The 17351-nt window shown below is 26.4% G+C and overlaps 1 long non-coding RNA gene across 1 annotated transcript in view; it reads right to left on the bottom strand.

The window, feature by feature from the left end:
- The window catches only part of LOC114127599 (uncharacterized), an 82009-nt gene that overhangs the window by 24936 nt on the left and 39722 nt on the right, over positions 1–17351 (bottom strand). The window contains exon 11 of the long non-coding RNA XR_007605325.1: positions 3323–3430. This is a non-coding gene — a long non-coding RNA (uncharacterized LOC114127599). The remainder of the gene's footprint in view (positions 1–3322; positions 3431–17351) is intronic.

Raw genomic sequence — 17351 nt, 5'->3', positions numbered from 1 at the left:
ATTAGCAAAGATGCTTTATTTTCTGATTAAAGTTCAACAAAGATTAGCTGAAAATATCGTATCAGATTATATATAAAAGAAGGTTCCTACATAAAATATGTATTAATGTTTTTTATTTTTCCATAATCTCAGTTTCACCATATCTACTACTTATCTAAATCTTAATTTTAATATACTAGTTAAGTTATATCATTATGGGTTAATTTTCATACTAATCTTTAATATTTATACTTAAAATTCTAAGTATTATCGTGTGAATTATCAAGTCAGATGTCACATATGTTATTGTTCTATTAAATTATGGTTCGATCTAATGAAATCTGTTCAGAGAACACATATTACAGGTAAAATTGGTTATGAGATGACTTATTCAACTTCATGAAATATTTACATTTTCTAATATGGACAACCATACTATTACTTTGTTGAGTATAGATGTATATTAGAAGGCAAACAATTCCTTTTATTCATAAAATATTTTAGAAAAATCCATAACATAAGTATGGAATAGATTTAGTTTATTTTGTGGTACACCTGTATGTTTGTTGTTACAAAATTTTGAATTATTGTTGAAGTTATTAGTAATCAAGCACTAAAATAATAATAAATACGTATATTGTCTGATTATAAAAGAATAATATGAAAACATTTCCTAATTTAAGGCTGAATAGATGTTAGGTGTTCAAATTAAAACATTTTAAAATTGTAAATAATTTATACCTAACTAATTGAAATAAACACTGAATTGAACTGTAATTTCATTGAAATCTTCATTATTCCTCTTTAAGCAATTACATAGAAATATTATTCCTTAGTTATTAGGTCACACGAGTTAATGCCAACGGTTAAAGTGCATGTTTTATATTTTATGTAATGAATGCCAAATACTGGTGGAATTCTATTTCATATCTGACCAATACAATTAACAGTTAACAGTTTAAATTACAAATTAAACATGCAGTTTAAGTAACTTAGGGTTGTAGGTTAACTATTATTTTGAATGTGAGCTACCCTATTCACTATAATAATATTGGGAGCTTGTCTGTGTTTCAGTGATGTACTGTATAGATCTAACTATGGATATTTCTTATTCGTATTTTATTCGACAAGCCTTTTTTATGAAGTAAATAATATTCTAATAGATAATTATAACTTAAATATTATATTATTATTTGTATAGTTGACTATATTACATCCAAAACAGTTTATACTTCAGAGTCGGATTGGTAATGATTTAGCAAGTTGTAAAAAATTTTTATTGAAAGGAGACTGCACGAGAAATGCCAATTTTATAAAATAAAAATATTGTTAAGTACCTATATCATAATAACACTCCTAAAATAAGGCAAATGGTTAATTAGTTCTTCAGTAAGTTGTAATAGTTGACTAAACCCCTTGTATTTGATGTTTAAGAAATAGGTAGCTAGTCTTCAAAACAACGATACAGTAATCATTAATCAATACCTACATAAATGAAAGAACACAAAAGAACATATTTTGTCAAGCCTACTAAGTAATAACTAATAACCAACAAGTCTATTTAAATATTTATAAGATTCTTCAAAATTATGGAAATCATTTCTAATAAAGGTTATGTTTTACTGTATAGGTACCTATCGTCAATCTGGTAGACTTTGGTCCGACTTGGACTAAAAACAGATTTTGTTTTCCACATCGTTGCAGTGTATCGTATTATAATCACACTAAAACGTTATCATCTAGGTACATTAAAATATTTTCTTCGCAAAATTAAGCTTTTCAAATTACAATTTTAAAATTTAAATATCTGTGTTTACAGTAGGTACCTACGGAGATTATCTATACATTTATTTGTTCTTTATTTTATGTACGTTTATGTGCTTGTGTGATGATAATCTTCATTTTTGCTCAAATCCGTCGTTTCGGCAAAGGGTGACTACCGACTGGTAAGTTTTTTAGTTGTCAGTAATCAGTGTGTATTATGAATATGTGTGTACATACATTAGTAAATTTTTATTTGGTTTTTTAACACCTGTACAACATTTGAACGTTATCAAAATAATAATCAAATGATTTCCACTGTTATATTATCATTCTATTATGTATTAGTATAATTTTAATATTTAGATATTTCTACATAATATATTAACAGATGGAATTGACCAAAAATGTAACTAATAAAATAACTTAAAGTATAAAAATACTAATAGTGAAATAAATTTTAATAGTAATGATGAAAAAAATGACAGTCAAATGATTAACGCTCCGCTTAACAGTAGGTAGGTTACTATTATTTTATTTGAATCCAATAATAGGTATCATTGTATACGAAAAACGATTCTGAACGGAGATGATTTGTCAACCTAGGATATATTTTCCCGTGTGTTATGAAAAAGATGGTTTATTATGTTTTAATGATCTGAATACCTCAAAATGGCAAAATGTAAATTCTTTTATAACTATTGGAAACCAAACTTATGGAAAATTTTGTATTAAATTTTTAACTCTAAGGTTAGGCAAATATTCATTTTATTTGACGAATTTTTGTCAATATTTGAACTTCAATTAATGCTAATCAATAGTTGGGCCTATGTATTATTATAATTTGTTATCACTATGAAACTAACTTATGAGGAACTTTGTATAAATTTCCAAGTATTTTGACTCAGCCAAAAAAATGTTATCGATATTTATAATAAAAAAACTAAACAAAAACGAATATTTCAAATGCCTATAAATAGCATTAAAATCAGCGAATTATCTTGAAAATTAAATTATGTATAAAAGAAATGGCAATCTAAATAACTGGTGTAATTTTCAAGTACCTATGGCTTATACTTTTTGAATAATAACAAATACTTGTCTTAAACCCATTTGAAGATAAATCGTTATCGTTACTTAATTTAGTAAAAATTTAAAATCCAGACGATCATTACCTACATTTTTCTTTTCTATAATGAGGCTTCGAGTTTTCTTTAAAGCTATCTGAAGGAAAACTTGTGGAAAACTTTTTAAACTTTTTAATAAATACAAATATTTTTATGAATTTTCAACTTGGTACAAAATAACTTGCACATTTTCGCACTTTTTTCTTATTTCGTAAATATTTGAACTTTAGACGCTTATAAAAAAAATGACTTATAAGAAACCTAGTATTTAATTTTCAAGTTTTTTTGAGCACCCAACATTTTTTATCGACACTTCAAAAAAAAAAAAATACTTAGAAAAATCGAAAATTCATTGATCTATAAATAACTCAAAAGATGCTAAAATATATTAAAAATTTAACTATATATATAGAAAACACTAATAAAAATATTTAGTGAACATTTTAAGTACTTACAGTGATTCCTTTTTGAGTTACAATCGATTTTATCAAAAACTGGTTTTGCATAAAAATTCCCATTTTTCCGTCACTTCTTTTTTTGTTTTTTCTCGATTTTTTTGAAAACTGTAAGAAAAATATTGTTTTTATTATCTATAAATTTTCTATGAGAATTTATTAACAACTTAAATTCATATTATTTTTTGCGTAGGTATAAGCCATAAGGTATAATGTATAATGTACTCTTTATAGAATTTTATGATCGAAATAACTATAAGAAAAGAAACAGCCCCACAATTTGCAAACAACTATCTGCGGGATAGAACACGCGGGTGACAGCTAGTTTTTTTTATAAATTTTAACTATAAAATAATTTACAAATATTCATGATTTTGATGAATTTTTGTCAACATTTTACTTCAAACCCTAATAAAAAAAATTGTGTCTATGTATTCTTATAATTTTTAAATCACTGTAAGACTAACTTATGAGGAACACACATCATTGTGAAATCAATACATTCATCAAATTTCAGTTTTCTGTAAATAGCTCAAAAAAAGCCAAAATATTTTAAAAATTGGTGGTAGGTAAAATTCATCAGTACAAAATAAAAATAACTAAAATATCGAGTATAACATAGTATCACTTAACTTAAATAAGCCAAAATTCTTGATCCTTGACTCAATTATTTTTGGAATTTTTACTTTTCTTTTTGAACTTCTGTAGTATATTGTAATAATTAATTATAAATGTCACTAAACAATAATTATCAAAACAAAAATACTTGCTAGCGGTCAATTTTTTAAGATGATTCTAAAAAGGGACAATATTTGGTCTTAAAACATAAGTAATTATTCTCTAATGTTTTATATACCTACTTAAGCTGTCCTGGCATTGTGCTTATTATTTTACAAGGTTTTCTCATAAAAAAAAATACATAAACGAAGTATCGTTATTCGGTTATAATTATGCATATGAAAATAATATATGGTGTTAAGTTTTAACATTGAGCGTGACAATGGTGTAACGAATTGATTTCTAAAAACTAAAAATGCAGCCTATATAATTTTGTAATCAGACATAATCACAAACGGTCGCGATTTTTTTTTTATACCTTATATTATGTACATATTAATATATTATATATTATATCACTAATGGGCTTTTATTATAGCTATTTTCTTATTTCTTCTCACGACATACGAGTGTAACTCTGTGAAGGAAGGTATAACCTTTATCTATATACGTAATAACATGATGGTCGATGGAATATACAAATATTTAATAGGTACACCTATAATACGCGTCAGATAAAATTATAAATCGAAAATATACTCACCTATATATAGAGTGAAAGAAACACGCAAGATACGTATATAATGTAGCGCCAATATAGAGGAATAGGTTATTTACGTCCTTCTTTTTTTTTTTTCGTTTATTAATATACATTTACACTTTACACGCAGTACTTGGCGGCCGCCTGCTGCAGTATTACGGAATAGGCCTACCGTTTTCATTCGCCCCCCTCAGTGAAAATGCCTCGGACTGAGAGAAGTCGAAATATAACCGTTTTCAAAAATAAAACACAAACTATTAGGAGTACTTACGCGTCATTAGTTATATAGTAATATGTACATATACCCAATACGCTAAGTTTATTATATTACGCAGTTATATACTGTAAACAAAACGATTAAGGCATACACAGTATGTCAGTATATACGTATATGGATATTAGATACACCATCATATTATGCAGCCACAATGCTACATAGCCATAATAATTTAATACGCATTTAATATAGGTACCAATTTCTAAGGATGATCTATATTTTAAGTGTCTACACTAGTACACTACACTCATTGGGTATTTTGAAAAGTTTAACTATTTTGAAAGTATATATATTTTTATACATAATTATACGGTTTATATTGCTAACCGATATTTTGAAAAAAATAATAAATTGTATTTGGGTATTTCATTTTTTTTATTGTTTTCGCTTTTAAAGTTTTTGTTGTCTTGGATTTTTAATTTAATATTCCGTTATACAAAGAAATAGAATTGTTAAACGAGTGTATAATACATGTATATTATAGTTAATAAGTTATAAGTATTTTAAGTTTTGACGAACGGAGTAGAGTGGCTATACGCCTATACGATAAAAATTAATTTATTTTCAAAAATTTTGTTTTGCTATGATAATAATAATTATTTATAATTAAAATAATATAATACATAGTACATCGACGTGAAGTATGTAACTATTACAGCATACGACTATCCGGACTATCGTAGTATCGTTTTCATTCGACCCCTTCGGTGAAAATTTCCCAAGTGGAGAGAAATCCTACAAATGACTGTTTTCAAAAATAAAGTAAACATATATAGGTATAGAGGTACGGACGTACGGTACATTGTACATATATGTCATTGACCATATATTATAGATTTACAAAAAGTTAAGAATACACGTAAAGTTATTCTAAACTAAAAAAAAATTCGTTAAGGCATGTTTACGGCATAAGTAAGCCATATTATAGCCATGTAAGCTTAATGATATACCTAGTGTATTAAACACCATATATATTATAATTTGTATTGTAATACACCTATAAATACAAGGCACATAATCTGTTGATCTCACAAATTGCAAACCGATTAGCTATAATTATACACGATAAATACTATAGCTATTAATTATATATTTATATTCATGCCTCTTTTTAAAAAATCGTAAAGGTATTTAAATAGGCTTGATGTCAAACGAGTAGATGATAATATATATTATTAGTGAGATATTGGTATACGAGGTACAAACCTTATGTAGTTATGTATTATGTAATGTTTATTATAATATATTTGACTGCTTACGTTATTATAATAATATGCCTTACTACCTTCGGAACTTTTTATCCAATATCTACATTATAATGTATCTACCATTCTACCATAACTGTCTTATTAATGCCAAATATTTAATATACGTTTTTATGAACGAGCTGTAGTTTTGATTTACTAAAAGCTGTTTCAAATGAGGTAATTATAAGCAAGCGCATCTAAAAACCATAAAATATTTAATTAAAAATTAAAAAAAATCGAAAATCAGTAATAAATGTATGATAGAAATCGAGTTTACTTTGTTATTGGCTATATAGGTATACCAACTATTCACTATACATGGTTCAATGGTTGTATTTCAATAGAATTCAGTAATAACTTATAACTTATACAGAATTTTTTTCCTGAACAGAAATGACCCGTCAGCACCTTTATTTCTAAGGATATTTTATAGGTTATGAATATTCTATTGATAATTTAATATTGTACCTATCTAAGATCAGACGTGTTAATAATATCGTAGTAAAGGTAGTTTAAAATTAGTATAAATTCTTTGAAAATATCATTTGTAAAAAAAATAATAATGCTTCGTCTTTCGTAAACTAAACCCGTTGTTTTTTGTTTAAATATTCAATTTCATCTACTACTTTTAATTAAAAAGAAGCTAATAATGAATAGTGAGTTTCATTATTAATAATTATGTACAGTGATTACAAGTCGAGTCTTTGAATTTTACTCTAAAACTGATTATTCGGTTTTTTTCAGGTGATACGATCGTGTTTTGTAAGAGTATAGGTATTAATTAAATAGTTGAAAGTAATATTAAATATCTTAGTATAGATGTATATCTTTAACCAAGGTTGAAAAAATTAACTAATTTTTTTACACGTGATTAAATAAAAATCCAAGTTAAGTTTAAAGGTAAAAGTTAATTTTATTGATTTAAGTAAAAATGTTTTTAAATGTTTATGAGAAACCTAAAACCTTATACCTAGGTACTTAACTTCAAAAAACTAAATAAAACACAGCCCACTGTACTGTTGTTACCTCTTTACTGTTAGGTCGTAGAACATTGGTCCATTGATTAAGTCAAAAATCATTTGTAATATTCGAAAATCATGCAAACTCCGAAAAAAATTGATACCTAAGTATATTGTGGGATTAGGACGGGAAATATTAGCTATTTTAGTCGCGGGTGACGACTGTTTGGAATTGTTTCAAAAATATTTTCTAATCAACATGAGTTTGAGTTACTAAAATACAGAATGGATTTATATGGATATGAGATGAGTCCATTGCTTAAATTGCTAACTCCTGAAAAATACTATTTTTTAACCTATAGGTTTTGCAAACAAACATACATTTAAATACGAATAGCATACACTAAATTATGATACTTGGAACAATGTAATGCCTTCGGTTCCATTTTGTTAGGTATTAAGGAAATACTCAAATGTGTAAATTGCTATTTTATTTGAAAAGGGGGTTGTATATCTGATATTAATTTCGAAAATGAGCATACAAATTCGTATACAATTTTTGTAGAAAATTATAGGACCGTAAAACATGCCCAAACGGTTCTTTAGCATCGCTCCGGGTTTTGTTTGTGGAGCAAAAACTAAAGACGTAAATATTTCAAAATAAAAATATATGAAATTTATTATTGAGGTGCTAGTGACGCTAATGTACAATGTACATGGTAATCTAATCACCATGCCTTCATTATTATTTTACATTATCATAATTAAAAACTTATTATTAATTGAAAATTTAAGTCCTAAAAAAAGCTTGGCAAATAGTATGTTTATTAACTATTTAAATGTATTTATTATTTTGTATGACTATTATAACAACTAAAATAATTGTTATAAATTATAATATATATTATATGTACCTATTTGATATGAGCATTTATCAATTGATTATTATCCACTTGATTAAAGTTAAGTAAATTATTAAATACAGATAAACACATAGCATAATATTAAGCTCGTTTAAACATTATTAAATATAAATTTTCTACTTTTTACAAAATACATCAAACTACTGACGTGATTACATTTTACATTTAGTCAAATCAACTGAGGCTGAAAATCTCTTTTTAAAAATGTCACTGTCTGTAATACATACATGGAGCCCTGCTCGTTTAATTAGCGTTTATAACTTAGGTATATGTGAATAAAATATATAGGCAACTCTGGCAACTGAACTCCAGCAAAATATTAGTGAACACTCTAGTACATTAGGTATACATACTAAAAACATTATTTTAACATCTCGATGTATCTACCTATATGGCTTACTAGATGGCAGCACATAATTTTAATGGATAATAATATTTACATGACTATGTTATGTTAGTATACTAAATATAGACAACTAAACAGTTTTTTTAATTTTTTTCACTAGCTGAAAAAAAACTATACGGGAGACCACTAAACGCGCTATATATAGTTGCGGTACTTCTATGTATAATAATGTTACACTATTATATGACACGACTTATAAATTATATTGTCAAATATATTTGACCTATTCATCAAACGTTCAACTAAATTTAATGCGTAAAAAAATATAAATTAATTGACAATTTGACGTAATAAGGCGTAGTAGACACCGAGTCAACATTTTATAGCTCTTGAAACAACGATACCTATACTGTACTTTGTTTTCTTCTAAGGGGTCGAAGAAGCCGGAAGGAACATCTTTCCAACCACTTCTTGTAGCATTTTAAAAATAGTCTTATATACTTTTTTTCTGAATATTTCTATAACTGAACTGATGCATTTGATTGTATTGATAATAATAATAAAAAAAAAATTTTTGTCAATGATTAATACATAATATTCTTACTAATTACTGATAATAAATTAAATGGTTATATTTTATTTTGTTGATATAGTTAAAATGTTTATTTATTCTGTAATCAATGTGTATTGTCTTTGTCTAACTAATATACAACATAAAAGACATTTTATGTTCAGAATGATTCTACTGATTCTAGTCTATTATTTTTAGAGCAATTTGACCTATTATCAATCGTAAAGTTAATATAATATTATTATTAAGTCCCCGTGAACGTTTTTTTTTTTTTTTGGTATATTTTAAAAAGTCATAACAAAGTTATACATATTACCTTTAAGTTTTTGCTGCCGTCCCACAAATGAGCCTAGGGACTAGCCCTTGCTTTGTTTTGCGATATTGAACTTTCCGACAAGAAGTTGGACGTTAATTAAAGAAATAATAACAATAACAACAAAAACAACAACAACAACAACAATTCTATTCGTTCACTTCTGACGGCCGTAATTTACGAATCACAATACAAATTATAACGTTGCCCCAAGTGAGACCAAGTTTCTTAATTCGACGAATAGGTATAATATAATATTATACACACTATATATGTACGAGCGTGTCTTATATCACCGATTACAATAATAATAATAATAATATCGTATTATAAGAACGACCTCCGCTTACACAAAATATAATTTATGTAGGTGTAATATTATGATATCGATACCCGCAAGTCCAATGTCAATGCATTCTCTCAACCCCCTCGGGGCTAGGAAAATATATACATTTGCGAGACTTTACTGTACTAGCCTCCGAGCTACGAAAACACTATACATACCTATACCTACCTACTAAATAACAACGATAATAAATATACGAAATAATAATATCAATATATTATATTAGTACATAATATATATAGTAATCGTAATAGTATAAGACACAATGGCTGAGCGCCCCGAAGAAACGCAACTCAGTCGTAGGTAGCTGAAAACCTATTTGTGTACCATCCGTCACTAATGTTATCCAGACAGAGCCCGTGGCCGAATTACTCAAGGGAGCTGTCGCTCAATAATAATATAATAATAATATAATATTACAATGAGCTACGCAGCAGCCCGAGGACAAGGTGGAGCCCGCCTTTGCCCCGAGCCCCTCGAACCCGCAGAATACTAAAACAAAAATATAACACTGGAGTTCAAAACTGTACAAATTTTAACATTCATCCCTTTTTGGTCCCGGCAAAAGTCGTCCACGACAGACTAATCGTAATCGACGATTTACTTATACGCCTTTTTTATACGTTTTACTTATTACACTTATTGGCTCGTTTCGATAGAAATATATTGCATAATATATTCTATACATTATTATAATGAATTGTTAACTTATATTATAATATGCGTCGTACGAGCGAGAATTTAAAATAAGAATGGAAATTATGTAGCTAATAATTATTTCTCTAATTACTTATATAATTCGGTGCCACTATTATAACTGCAGATTATACTAATTTTAAACAAACTACAATGTTTTTGAAACGTAAAAAACATTTGAACGATGCGATTGATGTAATGATTGTCTAATTATTTTTAATTTAAATACACTTGTAGTTATAGTAATTAAAATATTAGATATTGTTGGTATAAGTAATTAATATGGCGTACAACAACACATTTTTATTTAGTATTTTGGTGTACCTACTAAACGATAATTATTTTTAATTACTATTTTATAACGATTTAAAATTTTAAACTAAATAGTTGTCAAAACAAAGCATTATTATTGATATTATTAATTAGGTTATGTATAAGATAAAATTAGTATTTGAGATAATACAACTCACTAAATATTAATTTTTGAAATTTGTCTCAACTCTGATTTTAAACAATAAAAAGTTTCTACCGACAATTTATAATACGTTTATCACATTATCGTAGTTGATAGGTATAAACAAGAAAATAAAAGAGTGTACAATAGACACCAGTAGCACCTTACATAAGCGAATCATATAATCATATATAGGTATCAATGTATCATACCACATAAAAATCCTGTAAAAGTAAGTCAAACATTTAAAAGCTTGTGCGAGAACCCTCCTTACTTTAAATAAGCTGATTATTTTCTTTTTTTTGTTGTCATTTTTAAGTAGGTTAATTGATGATTTCCCCTCTGTAAAAGTTTAATTATATAGGGAGACACCCATTACAAAAAGTTAATAATAATATTTCTTAGTTTAATATATTATAATATAAAATAGTGTTGATACCCATAATATGTATAATAAACAAAATAATATTCAAGCATATCGTAATAAATATTTTTTGTAACACTAAAGAAATTATAATAAATAACAATTAACGGTGTATTAAAAAAAAATATTTATTTAAATATCCTAGAAAATATAATATCATATATGTATTATTATGTATACCTACTATACCTATATATACTAAATTAAGTAACAGATATAATATTGTATGGGTAACATTATAATTTATAGGTAAAATATATTTTCAACCGTTTTTGTTAAAAAAAATGTAGGCAATTACGAAATATAACGACCCCAATCAGTTTGGTGCAAGTAAAGTTTTTTTTAGATAAGTCATTGGGCCACTTTGAAAACATGTATAATTTGTATATATATAAAACTGAAATCAACAAGTCCTTTTCTGAATTCGAATTAAAAATGCGATTTCTGCTTAAATATTATATACGTTCGTATTTATATTATTAATAGAAATCAACTAATCATATAATACATCAATAATACACAACAAAAAAAGCATACTATTGTTTTAAAAAAGCAAAAGAGAAGCGTGACCAAAAATTAACATGAACTAGTTATAAAAATGAATAAAAATTTAAAAAAAATTAATTTAAATTAAAAATAAATCAACTGCCATGTATTTCCCTAAATTTGCAGTACCTAGTGAAGGTAACTCTATTGTCCAATAGAATAATTATTTATAATATATAGAAAACAAACTTACTACATCCATTGAAGTGACATACCTCATAGAAGAAGTTTCAAATAATAACACTAAATTTTAAATTTTTAAATGGTCGATGTCGATGTTATTGGCACACTGACCGTATAGGTACTGAGGGCTATAGGTATTACGTAAATCGATAATAATATATTCATTTAATAATCAAGCCGATAACGAAAACAATAATAATTCAATATAATAGTCCATATTTCGGGTTTTTACATTTTTTATTCATTAATTTTAGATTATCTACCGAAGTGATGATTATATTATATAAATATATATATATTGATTATACAATGATCTGTGTTTTTTTTGTGTATGTGTAGGTACACCATAACTTGTCGAAATAATACTTCAATTTAAAACTTCAGGGGTGGTTTCCGATCACAAAGTGAATATCCATGGTACACTATAGAGGTCAAATATAAAAAATTTCCAGTAGTTTTCAAAAAAAATCGGGAAAACCCCAAAAAAAGTAACGGAAAAATAGGAATTTTTACGCAAAATCAGTTTTTGACAAAACGATTTGTTATACGTATGATTGTAATTCGAAAATCAATCAGTGTAAATACTTGGAATTTTCACTAAATGTTTATATTAGTGTTATATAACACAGTTAAATTTTGAAATTATTATGGTTTTTTTTGAGCTATTTATAGACCACTGAAATTTTCTTTTTTGAAATGTCAATAACAAAAACTTGGGTACCAAAAAACTTGAAAATTAAATACGAAGTTTCTGATAAGTTGTTCTTAATGTAGTTAAAAAAAAAATCAAAAATCGTTAGTCACTAAGTGTTTGAAGTTCAAATATTGATAAAATTCGTCGAAATCATGAATGTTTGTAAATTATTTTCTAGTTAAAACTTTATAAAAAATTTTATATAAGTAGCTAAGAATTGAAAATATAATACAAGATTTTCTATTAGTTTGGTTTATAATAATTATAAAAGAACTTGAACGTAGGCCAATTAAAATAATCTTAAGTTCAAATTTTTACTAAATCCAAAATTCACCAGCAGTAAAGAAACGATTTAATATCAAACAATTTTAAATTTTTGTTATAGTTTAAAATTACTAGGCGTAGAAACTTGAAACTTACACCAGTTGTAAAATTGGTATTTTCTGTACAAGATTTAAGTTTGTTGTATTCAGATCATTTAAACATAAACCATCTCCTTTACCACCCAATGGAAAATATACATATATATCCTAGCCCCTAGGTTGTTAATTATCTTCGTTCAGAATCGTTTTTCGTATACCTATCATTGGATTCAAATTTAACACACCTATTGTAGTGACCTACTCTATGTTCGAGGTTCACTCGATATTTACTGACTACTGTTCAGTGGAGTGTTACCCACTTGACCACTCTTTTTTTTCTTTTTTACATTAGCATAATACAAATATAAAAATTCCACAGCTGGAATAATTGAAAAAAGCAAAAAAAAAAAAAGCGTTTACATAAAAAAAGCAATAAAAGCAAAAATAAATTGGATTGTTTGAAATCGGAATGACGTGAAACGAATTTATGTATAAAAATTAGATTTCTATCTCATGTATAAAAAAGAATTATATGCTTTAAAATCTGAGCCCTTATAATAGGTAATTTTGTGGTTTTTACTATAGGCCATATTTTTAACTTGGCATCTCGAATAAAATTTAAATGACAATTATTATTTACAAATTTGAATTTAATTTAAAACAGTAAAAATAAATACTATAAGATACTTTAGAGAAACTGAAATTTTAGTTTAAAATATTATTATTATTTTCATTTTTTTTTTTTTTTAAGTAAAAAAAAATAATGTTTCTAGTTTTTATATATTATAAATACCTAATATATTCAATTAAAATAATATATTTACTTATATCAGTAGGTTTTTCAACATTAATTTATGTACATTTATAAACATACAATATATCATTCTATATCTGTTGCAAATTAGCCATAGACTACAGTTGTATAAATTTCAAAATTGCTTTCAACATAATGGCGTGTTGTTTTATTCTCTGTACTACATTATGATTTTACAATATTATATTTTATATGTTTAAAACACTGTATAAGAATATTTTACAAATTATATTTAAAAAAATACAACGTTTGTAAATTTAACAAACCGTTAAATTTATAAGAAACGAATTCAAAATCATTTTCGACCTGACTTATACCATACTATATACCTAGTCGATGAAAAAAAAATTAATAAGTCGGCATATTTACTCACTTCAAAACAATTTTACCGACAGTTTTGTGCTCTTAATTCTCCTATTCGTTGTCCTCGGAACGGCTCTTTTTGTATAGATATAATACGTGTGTGTGTGTGTTTTGCCGGTTGCGTGTACCCGTCATTCATTTCGGGAACGGTGGGTGATCCGTAGGTACCCTTATGTATATTATATAAATCACATCATACATAAAGTGTGTGTATCTCGTGTACAAAATATATGCGCCGACAAAGGACGTTACAGATCCGAATGTGTATAATACCTAATACCCATCGTGTAGTACTCGTGTGTGTATATATGCTATACCTGCCATATTATGATTACACGACCTTCAGAGGTTCGTCTACAACGAATTCGGCATATATATTGTTATAATACGAAGTACCGTCCTGCAGCATCTTCACGTTATTATATTATTATTATTATTATTATTATTGTTATTATTATTACGAGAAATGGAGAAATTATATAGGTAATAATATTACATACATATATATTATGCCGCTCATATATTATTCTGTTATTATTATTCCGACTGTGCGTGCTATTGTGTATATAATACATCGTCTCTATACACCGAGTCCGGCCAACCGAGTCTGGTTGCGCACCCTTGGTCGGTTTTTTATAAAACATTTTCCAATATAGGTAGATTACGTAAAAGTTTTTTTTAGCGAAAAATATAGATCACAACAATATACACAAATAATACGCCAGTATGTAATATGCTGCTGCTACCCATAATCGATATTGTTGTTACAGGTGCGCATTGTTCAAAATTTTAATTTCCAATATCATCGTGTATTATATAGGTTGAGATTGTTTGTTATTAGTGTGATGAGAGTATAAAGTAGGTATATGGAAATAAAATGTCGAAGGAAGGAAAAAGGGAGAAGAAGATCAAAGAAGATATATGTGTGCACATTATATACAGACCACATCATGAAGATATTTGGTATTCTGATGTGAGTTATTTAAGTTAGGTAAGAGACAGATCCCAGTGAAAGTTTAGGGTGATTGGCTCCATATGGGGCTGCAAGTTGCGAAAAACGAAGAAAAAGAAGGTATACTGGAATACACCGTATATAAATAATTGAAAAGTGGACAACTGGACAAGTAGATAACCGTCGTTCTGATGTACAGTAGTCAGTAGATGTCAACTGTAACTTGCGACCTCATCATAGAGTATACATAGGTCACTGCAAAATCGGATTTATTAAATTTGAATTTATTATGGTTCGAAAAATTTCAAATGTCATGAAAATTTTATCATGTCTTTAATAAGTTACATATTTAATATTTGTTGAAAATTTCAAATATCTACATGCGGTTACGTTTTAATACGTTTTTAATAAATTGAAATAAAAAACAAAAACGTTTTTATCAAAAACTGAAATTATCTGTTTTTTTTTTTATTATTTTTAAAATTACTACAACATTTCTATTTTGTACCTCTCAAAGTTTAAAATACCTATATTTAATTTTCCACCCGAAATCTCTAACGTTTATTATTAGATCATTTTTTATGAGTATACATTTTTTACATTTTGCTTATAATCGGATGCAAAAAAAAATATATATTTAAATTAATTTTAAAATAAATTATAAAACTGTAGGTACATCACATTATTTCTAATGACCTCAATTTACTATAATTTGTAATAATTAATCCTTACAAGTATTTTTACGGTCTTAAATCGTAATTTTTGGATGTTTCGAGACCAAATATGTTTACGCGTTTTATATTCGTCCCACCAATTTGCCAATTTTAGAATATGGATTCGATAATCTAGATTCTAGAGTCCATATATATAAATTACTTGCTTATGACGAAAGTACGGGAACAACTTCAAAATTGTTTGCGTATTGGAATATAAAACTACAAATAAAGTTTAACTAAGAATAAAATAATTATTTATAACAATATAGAATTTAATATTGGAAATTTAGAAAATAATTAAATTACATACTAAATTCCAATAATAATTGTCCTAAAGTACGCTATACTTATAATATCCTTAAAATATGTACCAACTTTCTCATTATGATCCATACTTCCACTTTCTATGTTTCATTTATAAACGCAAATATTGTTTTTTTGCACCGGTCAACTAAATGTTAACATTGTAAGAAACTAACTTAAGAATTTCGATTTTTTTTCATTCTTCTTCATATTTGAAATATATTTTAAACAATATTTATAATTTATAGTGCTGAATATAATGTTTATATATATATATATTATACGGGGAATAAGAAAATTATAGTTTATTTTTAAGGGATTAGATTAGTTATATTATTTTTAACATTCTTTTTAACTACCGTGTTTTTGAAATTGCACATTATATTCCATAATAGAATGTAGAAAAATTAATAATATTTGTTGATATTAAAAATCACCTCTATACTACTCTCACTTTGTCCATAAGTCAGCAGTAGACCTTTACGTCCTATTTAGGACAAATGAAAGAGAAATCTGTTGGGTAAGCACAATGTTGAGCAACATTCACTATACCTAGGTATAAATTAAAATGTGGTCTATAACTATTTGAATTAATTTATGCTTTATAGCAAATATTTAATATATACATATATATTATATATATACCTACGTATATTACCTATATTTCAACTATGAAACTGTAGTTATGTATTCAGCATTAGCGCATTGCGTTTAAATATATACAAAGAGTTGTTCTTTTAAACACTCATTTTCTAAAAAATCTTTTGTTTTTATATTTTTATCGTTCATTGTTTGATTTATTGAGTATTTTACTTTTATCAAAGGCTGCTTATATTTTTAATTTCATATTCTAAAGCAAAATATTCTTTGGAGTATTTCGATACATTAAAATAAAAATTAAGGAGGAGTAGTTGTGAATACTTAAAGTTTTGGTATGTGGAGTGGATTTATACGGAGATTTTCTGCAAAATATCCGTTTTAAATGTTATGTATTCCTATTAACCATTACTGAAACATTGTTACAATAATTCATTGCACAGTAATTGGTCTACTACCCCACACTGGCACACTCATCTAAACTTTAAATACATAGGTACTTATATAAAGTTATAAATCATAAACTACTTGTCCGAATTTCGAGTTTATTATGTATAGAAATACTATGAAAAATATTCTGCTTTAGAATATGAAATTAAAAATGTATGTTGTCATTCAAAAAAAA

The sequence above is a fragment of the Aphis gossypii genome, chromosome 3 (genome assembly GCF_020184175.1).
Source record: "Aphis gossypii isolate Hap1 chromosome 3, ASM2018417v2, whole genome shotgun sequence".
NCBI classification, from domain to species: domain Eukaryota; kingdom Metazoa; phylum Arthropoda; class Insecta; order Hemiptera; family Aphididae; genus Aphis; species Aphis gossypii.
This window is presented reverse-complemented; position numbering and strand designations above follow the sequence as displayed.